At 41.9% G+C, this 9,421-nt stretch overlaps 1 protein-coding gene across 1 annotated transcript in view; it reads left to right on the top strand.

Moving 5' to 3' along the window:
* The first annotated feature begins 5,951 nt into the window (after positions 1-5,951).
* The window catches only part of ercc3 (excision repair cross-complementation group 3), a 36,454-nt gene continuing 32,984 nt past the window's right edge, over positions 5,952-9,421 (top strand). The window contains exon 1 of the mRNA XM_072261076.1: positions 5,952-6,022. The gene's annotated coding sequence lies outside the window, so the exon portion shown is untranslated. The remainder of the gene's footprint in view (positions 6,023-9,421) is intronic.

Genomic DNA, 9,421 nt, shown 5'->3' with positions numbered 1-9,421 from the left:
CAGCTTGCCTTTGTGCAGTGGCATTGAGTCCATCTCTGCCACACTGTTCTGAAACTTGGTGCCATTTCAGTTGCCAAACAGGTGCCGTTATACATAATATTACCACAAACTGAACTGATGCCTTTATCTTATTCCCAGCTGTGCCAAACGCGATTCTCCTGAACTTTGCAAGCCTCGGACTTAAATTGTAATCTGAGTTAAATTAATCTCAGGAATTTACAGTGCCGGAGTCATCAGCAATGAACCCGCACTCGGTGTCATTCAGTCCACCTTCATGGATCCTTGCGAGGATAAGTTCACGAGTTACTTCTGCTCTTGAGAATAAGTTGTGCCATTCTGAGCTACGATGACCTGTCTGGCCATTGCAATCTTCCTTCTGTGGCACTTCCTCTGCAGTCTTCCTCATTGCGCCTTCCATTATTGAGACAAGGACCACAAGTGGTTCAGGTAGAAAATGCTCAGGATAGACGCGTGGGTACAATTTATAAAAAACACAGCATCGACAAGCTCATAAGTCACCAGAAATAGCTAATCAGTACTGTACTTTGATCAAAACTGTGTCCTGGGCTAATATATGCAAGAGGTTTCGATTGGCACTATGCAAAGTGGCTCCAGATTAACTTGAGACGGTATTGTTCTTTATGGGCCTGGTATTTCAGTATCCTCTTCAGCTGTCCAACTTTCATTTTTCATTTTCACATAAAGACAAACTAGTTATGAAGTGTTTCTAAATATTCACTTTATTCCCAAACAGCACATTTTCTATGTCAAAGTTTCTAAAACTTAATCCTAACAAAAATTTTACTGCATATTTCCCCACCCCCCTGCTTTTCCACTCCTCCCCCATTCCTTCCCCACACCTCGTTTCTTTCCCTACCCCCACTCATTCTCCATCCACCCGCTTCTCTCCCACTACCTGCTCTCCCCTCACCCCTTCCCCACCCTCCCCCAGCTCTTTTGCTCACCCCTCCAGAGAGTGTCTGAGGAGAGGTCTCACAATATTATTTTTATCTAGCAACAGTCAAAGGTGCTCGTAATCATAACAAGTTTGTTGTGTATGTGATCTGTGTTGATGTAGCAGTTCTGGCATTAAGGTACACTGTACGTTTGCATTGCAGATATTCTACTGAATGGCAGTTCTGCTGTTAATGTACACTGTACGTTTACAGAACAGATGTCCCACTGAATGACAGTTCTGCCGTTAAGGTGCGCTGCAGATTTGCTACAGAACAGTAGTTCTGCCATTAAGGTACGCTATTTGTTGGTAGTACAGATGTTCTACAGAACAGCAGTTCTGTTGTGAAGGTATGCTGCACATTTGCAGCACAGATGCTCTACAGAACAACAGCTCTGCCATTAAGGTACGCTGTACATTTACAGTGCAGATACTCTACAGAATGGCAGCTCTGCCATTAAGGTACGCTGCATGTTTACAGCACAGATGCTCTACAGAACGGTAGTTCTGCCATTAAGGTACGCTATACGTTTACAGTGCAGATGCTGTACAGAACAGCAGCTCTGCCATTAAGGTACGCTGTATGTTTACAGTACAGATGTTCTGATTTTCTCCAGCTGATCATTCTGTTAGTCGTTGCTTTATATCATCACCTGTTCTCTGAAAACAATTTTGTCTCTCACTTCTCTCACCATTGGCCCATTAGACGTTATGTTTTTAATGTTCACGGTTGAGCATTTGCAGATAATAAAGAAGTCAGCGTGCATGTTGTTACCCAAGCAACACACATCAAAGTTGCTGGTGAACGCAGCATCTCTAGGAAGAGGTACAGTCGACGTTTCAGGCCGAGACCCTTTGTCAGAGTCCTGACGAAGGGTCTCAGCCTGAAACGTCGACTGTACCTCTTCCTAGAGATGCTTGGCCTGCTGCGTTCACCAGCAACTTTGATGTGTGTTGCCTGAATTTCCAGCATCTGCAGAATTCCTGTTGTTTATGTTGTTACCCAAGTAGGTTTACCTTCGTTTAGCATTGTGGTATGAATGAAACTGGGCGTGGGTACACTGAATCTACCACAGTCTTTGATCTCGCAGATTGTTCTCATTTTCTTTTCCAAAGAAGTTGGTGATTGTCTGAGACGGCAAAATTTGTACTTTCCATGGATCATAAAGCAATTAGAGATTAGTTTATGGCATAGAAGGCTACATGCCTAATGTGAGTAAATGGGATTTGTGTAAAGGGGTGCTGGGCTGAAGGGTTTCCTTGTCTCTTAAGTCTCTTTGTCAGGAAACACTGGGCATCTTAAATCTGATATTTTCAAAAGACCATGAGACATAGGAGCAGAATTTGGTCATTTGATCCATCAAGCCTACCCCACCATTCGATCAAGGCTGATTATTCTCCCTCTCAACCCGACTCGCCTGCATTTTTCCTGCAACCTTTGACACCCTGACTAATCAACAACCTATCAATCTCCATTTCTTTATGTTGGAGGCTGTGACAGTCCTCAGGACCATCCCATCTACCCACTCCCAACAATACTCTCCAGATTCTACCACACACCTGCATGCTAGGGGGCATTTTACAGTGGGCGGTTAACTTACATAGAACTTAGAAATTACACCTCTCCTCCAGTTTGAGCAATGTTAAATCTGCTCACTGAATCTGCCTCTTGCATTGTCTTAACTGTTAAGCACAGGTCCTTGTTCCAAACCAGGGGTTCCAAACCTTTTTTATGCCATGGACCAATACCATTAAGCAAGGAGTCCATGGACCCCATGTTGAGAACTGTTGTAAACACTGTAGTTGTCGATGGGAGTTCTGAACAAACATGAAGAGTTTTTCTGTAGCCGTGATCAATCTCTCTGGAAAAAGTCTCCTTTTTTACATGCCTAACTTGGTTTCAAAGACTAGATAGTTCAACATGTGGCAACGGATTGGATTAAAACCCAGTGTGAAGATAGTGCAAGAGATTCATTTATGTCTTTGTTGTTTGGTGAAATAAGGCTTCCTCCACATCCTTCCATCAAACTCTTCCAAGGCAGATACAATATGACTTGGGTACAGAATGAAGCAACCTCTACACTGTCGCATCAAACACTCCTAGGACATGGATAGCATGAGTTGGGTACATCTAGAGAAGCTCCTTCTACTCTTTTCCATCAAATACTACCAAGGCAGGGACAGAATAGCTTAAATTAAGAGTGAGGCCATCTCTACACTGTCCCATCAAACTCACCTAAAGCAGGGATAACGCAGATTAATTGCAGAATAAATCTCCCTCGATTCTGCCCTACCTCAGTCTCGATACCAACAGAGCACTTCCCAAGATATGGTGGGATATTTTTCCAGATCCCATACATAAGCCCTGAAACACCCTGTTAGACCATGAGACATATGACCTCAAGCCACCTCTCATCACAGCTTTCGCGGGTGTTAATTTTAGGTCATAAGATACAGGAGCAGAATTAGGCCATTCAGCCTATCGAGTCTGTTCTGCTATTCCAACATGGATGATTTATTATCCCTCTCAACCCCATTCTCCTGCCTTCTCCCTAGAACCCTTACTAAAACCTATCAGCCTCCACTTTAAATATATCCAATGACTTAGCTTCCATAACTGTCTGTGGCAATGAATTCCACAGAATCACTATCCTCTGGCTAAAGAAATTCCTCCTCATCTGTTTTACTCTGATCTTAAACTCCCCCACTATTGGAGACATCCTCTCCACATCCACTCTGTCTAGGCCTTTCAATATTTGATAGGTTTCAATGAGATCCCTCTCATTATTCTAAACTCCAGTGAGTACAGGCCCTGAGCCAATCAAATGCTCCTCATATATTAGTACATCAGCCTCTGGCCATTAAAATTATACAAATTCTTTCACATCAATACAAATAGATATCTGTGGGACTGAAGCATGTTATTTGTTTCTACCCCGCACTGCCCAACTCTTGATGTGTTGCAAATGAAGCCTTTCTTCACCTACAAACGTAGTTAGTAGTAGCTGATATTGAATGGTACTTATGGTGCAATTGTCCTATTGTATAGACAGACACAAATGTAATTTGAATTGCGAGAATTACATTGTTAAAGAACATCTTTAACAATAATTGATTTGGTAGTTTCAAACATGGTCTGCAAATGTGAACTTATCACTGGTCTTGGTCGATTATTCCTGACCGGTTGAACTCCTGATATCTTCTAAAATCAAAATCAGGTTTAATATTACTAATGTACATCATGAAATTTATTGTTTTGTGGCAGCAGTACATTGTAATACATAATAAAAAACTATAAATTACAAATTACAATAAGAAGTATATATGTAAAACAAAAATAAGTAGTGCGAAAAAGAGCAAAAATTGTGCGGTAGTTCATGGACTGTTGGCAGAGGGGTAGAAACTGTTCCCAGAAGAAGTTTGCACATCTTGGTTAGTGGGTAGTGATGAGTATTTCTTTATTTACCTGCAAATACCTGCAAGAAAATAAATCTCAAGGTAGTATATGGGGACATATACACTCTTTGATAATAATTTTACTTTACCAGATATACAGGGACCTTCCACAACCAGTACTATGATAATTTGAAACCAAATGGTCTTAGGCAGAAGCAGTTACAGGTCCAGATTTGAGCTTAGGCTGGGCTAAGGAACCAAGTGAAATTCACTGAGAGTGTACAGAGTGTTGTTCCTCGATTTGGACCTGTGAATATTGGACCTTCTTATGGTTTATTTTGCCGATTATTTTGTGCCAATTTCTAATTGAGTTCCTAGAGAAGGGGTTGCTAATATCTTGGGTGTTAGAGGAATGAGATAGAGAAGAGAGAGAGCTCCTTTGAGCTGGGAAAAGGTGTGTGTACAGCGGGAATCTCATTCATACTCACAACGTTGAATTCTCATCCACATTGCTGTTTGCCCCACCACTTAAAGTTAAGGTGGCACACTGTCTGTTTGAGAGATAGAGCACTCCAGCACAGAAACAGTCCCTTCAGCCCATCTGGTCCATGCCAAACTGTTATTCTGCCCAGTCCCATTGACCTGCACCTAGAATATAGTCCTCCACACCCCCATCCATGTAGCTTCAAAATTCTGTTCAATGTTGCAATCAAACCCACATCCACTACTTCTGCTGGCAGCTTGTTCCACACTTGCACCAGCTTCTGAGTGAAGATGTTCTCCCTCAGGTTCCCCTTAAACATTTCAGCTTTCACCCTTAACTCATGACTTCTAGTTTTAGTCAAACCCAATCTCAGTGGAAAAAGCTTGTTTAGATTTACCTCTCTCTGCCCCTCATAATTTTGTATACCTCTGTCAAATCTCCCCTCATTCTCCTGTGCTCCAAGGAGTAAAGTCCTAACCTGTTCAACCTTTCTCTATAACTCAGAGCCTCAAGTCCTGGCAACATCCTTATAAATTTTCTCTGCACTCTTTCAATCTTTCGGATCTCTTTCCTGTAGGTAAATGACCAGAACTGCACACAATACTCCAAATTACGCCTTACCAACATATTATACAATTTCAAAATAACATCCCAACCCCTGTACTCAATATTTTGATTTATGAAGGCCAATGTGCAAAAAGCTGTCTTTGCAACCCTATCTAACTGTGACACCACTTTCAAGGAATTATGGATCTGTATTCTCAGATCCCTCTGTACTTGTGCCTCTCATAATTTTGTATGCCTCTTTCAAATCTCCCCTCATTACTGGTGCATCTGTGGTATGTTTGACAATGCAGATTCATCTGATTACTCTTTTACTTTATGTGTTGACTGTTGAACAGCATCTTGTAGTGTTCCCTCATGCTGAGGAGTCAATATAATCTCCAAGAGTCTGTGCTGGTCCAAAGAGGTGACACTTTTCCTGGAGGAAATCTAAAGATCAAGCAGCATCTCTGGTGGAAGGAAATTGTCAGTGCTTCAGGTTGCAACCCAAGACTTCAACAGTTTCTCCCTCTGAAACCCAACTTCCTGCAGCTGCTTCTTGACCTGCTGAGTTCCTCAAGCAGACTGTGTGTGGCTCCAGATTCCAGTGCCTGGAGTATCTCATGGCTGTATTTCATGACAAGGTACTGACTTGTGGTTTTGTTTGCCTTCCCCTTGTTTGGGAATTGGTACCCTGATTTAGAACATAGAACTGTACAGCACAGCTCAGTGCATGTCATTCAGCCCATGATGTTGTGCTGACCTTGTAATCAACTCTAAGATCAATCAACCCTTTCCTCCCATATAGCCCTCCATTTTTCTATCACCCATGTGCCAATCTAAATGTCCCTAATCTATCTGCCTCTATCACCACTCGTGACACCCACCACTCTTTGTGTTAAAAACCTACCTCTGACAATCCCCTATACTTTTACTCCAATCGCCTTAAAATTATACCCTATGTATCAGCAATTCAGCCCTGGAAACTGGTCCCTGGCTGTCCACTTGATTTTTGCCTCTTATCTTGTACACCTCTGTTTCACCATCTCTCATCCTCATTTGCTCCAAAGAGAAAAGCCTTAGTTCTCTCAGTCTATCCTCATAAACCATGCTCTCCAATCTAGGCAGTATCCTGATAAATCTGTGCAACATCTTCTCTCAAGCTTCCACATCCTTCCTATGCTGAGGCAACCAGAACTGAACACAATACTCCAAGTGTGGTCTAACTAGGGTTTTATAGAGCGATAACATTACCTTGAGGCTCTCAAACTTATTCTTGTGACTATTGAAGGCCAAAACACCGTATGCCCTATCAACTTGTGCGGTAACATTGAGCTATTTATGTTCTTTTTGCCTCCTTTTCGTCCTAAAGATTGTGCAGTGGGAGTTCTGGAGGGTTATTGTCTATCTGGGAGGGTTTTGCAGATTGGAGTTGGGGCGATGAGGGTTGTATGTAGCAGTAGTTGGTTGTATTTCGGGTTAGTTGGGGTTTACATTCAATTTCAAGTTTGTCGCCTGACTGAACATATATACGACCAACTGAAACCGTGTTCCATAACAATGCTGCACCCACGAAACGTATATCACACAGCACAAAAGGCAAAATATTACCACAGATAAGTTAATAAAAATATAATTCAACAGGCATGTAGAATTATATTATCAGCTGTGACGTAATTGAGATGAATAGGGGGGGTAGGAGGATTGACCCTGTTGGGATCTTGCAATCATTAAGACAGCTGATTCCCTTCTCTTCCAAAACATTCCAGCTTAACTAGGTTTCCTTGAATTGTTTACTTCTCTGCACCCAACAACCCCCTGTCATACTCCCTCCACCCATGTTTAATTCAAACACTTAAATTTAATGCTATAAGAAAATAGCTTTTTTTTGTTGTTGGGAGGATAAAGTTTGCAATGAAGGCTGAGTGCATTTCTGGTATGGAAAGAGTTGCCCCTCCAAGGGAAGGACAGTTAATTGTGCCGTATCCTGGAGCCCAATTTGATTAGTGCACAGAAAAGTGTGTGTGTGTGTGTGTGTGTGTGTGTACACGTGTGTAACAGTACCGATGAAGACACTCAGCCCAAACCTTTGACTGTTTATTCATAGATGCTGCCTGACCTACTGAGTTCCTCCAGCATTTTGTGTGTGTTGCTCTAGATTTACAGCATCTGCAGAATCTCTTGTGTTTGTGTGTGTGTGAATGTGTATATGTGTGCGTGTTGTGTATGTCTGGAACTTACTGAGTGATCTCCATGTCTAATGACTAGAGTCCAAATGTCTCCATTCATTTAGTAGAGAGAGGATTCTTAGACAAGCCCTTGTTTAGCATGAGGGTGTGGCTCACAGTAATTCTTTTTGTTTTGTTCAGTATGGAGAGAAGTTTTGCCTCACGAGCCTGCGAATAAAACACAGGCTCAATCCAAATATTTCTTCTCTTGACAAGGTGTAGGACAGAAATGGATGGTCTGATACACGATGGCATTGAATGCTTCTTCGAGACCAGCTGTCAAACGCCACACATATACAGTGTCAGGCCAAAATCGTTGGCTGGTTGTACATTTTGACTGTATTACATTTAATTGTATAGGTGTATAAAATGTTTGGGATTTTTATTTGTAATTATTCCCGATTGTATTTACCCTCACTGCTATCTGGTTCTTTGTAAAAGAAAGCCATGTTTATATTCGGTTTGTTACCAATAATCCTGTTTCTATGAAATCTGTATATCGATGGTACGCGTTCTTGTTCCAGTCTGATTCTGCATGAGTTCAGTGGGACTAGTTCACAAGAGATTGCCTTTTATGTAGTCCGTGCTATTGGTTTGAAGTGCACAGATCGCTGCTCTGAACTGGATTCTTTCTAGGTCGGAGTCCATGGTATTCAGCACTTTGCAGATCGTTAATAAAACTATTTATTTCACAGCTTTCTGCATTTGTTTGCTTAATAAGACCATAAGACGTAGGAGCAGAATTAAGCTATTCAGCCCTTCGAGTCTGCTCTGCCATTCCATCATAGCTGATTTATTCTCCCTTTCAACCCAATTCTCCTGCCTTCTCCCTATAACCTTTGATGCCCTGACAATTCAAGAACCTATCAATTTGTGCTTTAAATATACCCAATGACTTGGCCTCCACAGCCGTCTGTGGCAATGAATTCCAAAGATTCCCCACATTCCGTCTTAATAGCTTTCCAGTTGTATGATCCTCTGGGTCGGTAAAGGATAACAGCAGGAGGCAGCAGCAACCACCAAGACTGCTGCATCTTTCATTTAGAACTGGTTCCATCCAAACTCCATCTGCTCTTGTTTCCCTAATCCGAACTCTTACAGAACATAGAACATCACAGCACAGCCCAGCCCAGGCCCTTGAGGCCGCGATGTGCCGACCTTTTAAACTACTCTAGTCAAGCAGCTAGAGTAGAGTAAATCTCTGCATCCTCTCTACAGCTTCCACATCCTCCCTATAATGTTAATACAGAACATAGAACATTACAGCATAGTACAGGCTCTTTGTCCATGATGTTATGTCAGTCTTTTAACCTACTCAAAGATAAATCCAACCCTTTCCTCCTCCATAACCCAACACTTTTCTATAATCCATGTGCCTATCTAAGAGTCTCTAAATGTCCCTAAGGTATGTGCCTCTACCTTCACCCCTGGCAATATGTTCCACACGCCCACCATTCTGTGTTTTAAAAAAAAGAACTACCTCTGACATCTCCCCAATACTTTACTCCCAACCTCCTTTAAATTATACCTCCTGGTATCAGCCATTTCTGCTCTGGGAAAAAGTCTCTGGCTATCCACTCGATCTATGCCTCTTATCATCTTATACAGCTCTATCAAATCACTTCTCATCCTCCTTTGCTCCAAAGAGAAGCCCTAGCTCATTCAACTTGTCCTCATAGGAAATGCCCTCTAATCCAGGCAACATCCTGGTAAATCTCCTCTGCACGCCCTCTAAAGATTCCACATCCTTCCTATAATGTTCTCAGTACTACTTATGTATTTATTTTCATGTGAAAAGTATGTCATCTTATGTAC

Source organism: Mobula birostris, chromosome 6, assembly GCF_030028105.1.
Source record: "Mobula birostris isolate sMobBir1 chromosome 6, sMobBir1.hap1, whole genome shotgun sequence".
NCBI classification, from domain to species: domain Eukaryota; kingdom Metazoa; phylum Chordata; class Chondrichthyes; order Myliobatiformes; family Myliobatidae; genus Mobula; species Mobula birostris.
This window is presented reverse-complemented; position numbering and strand designations above follow the sequence as displayed.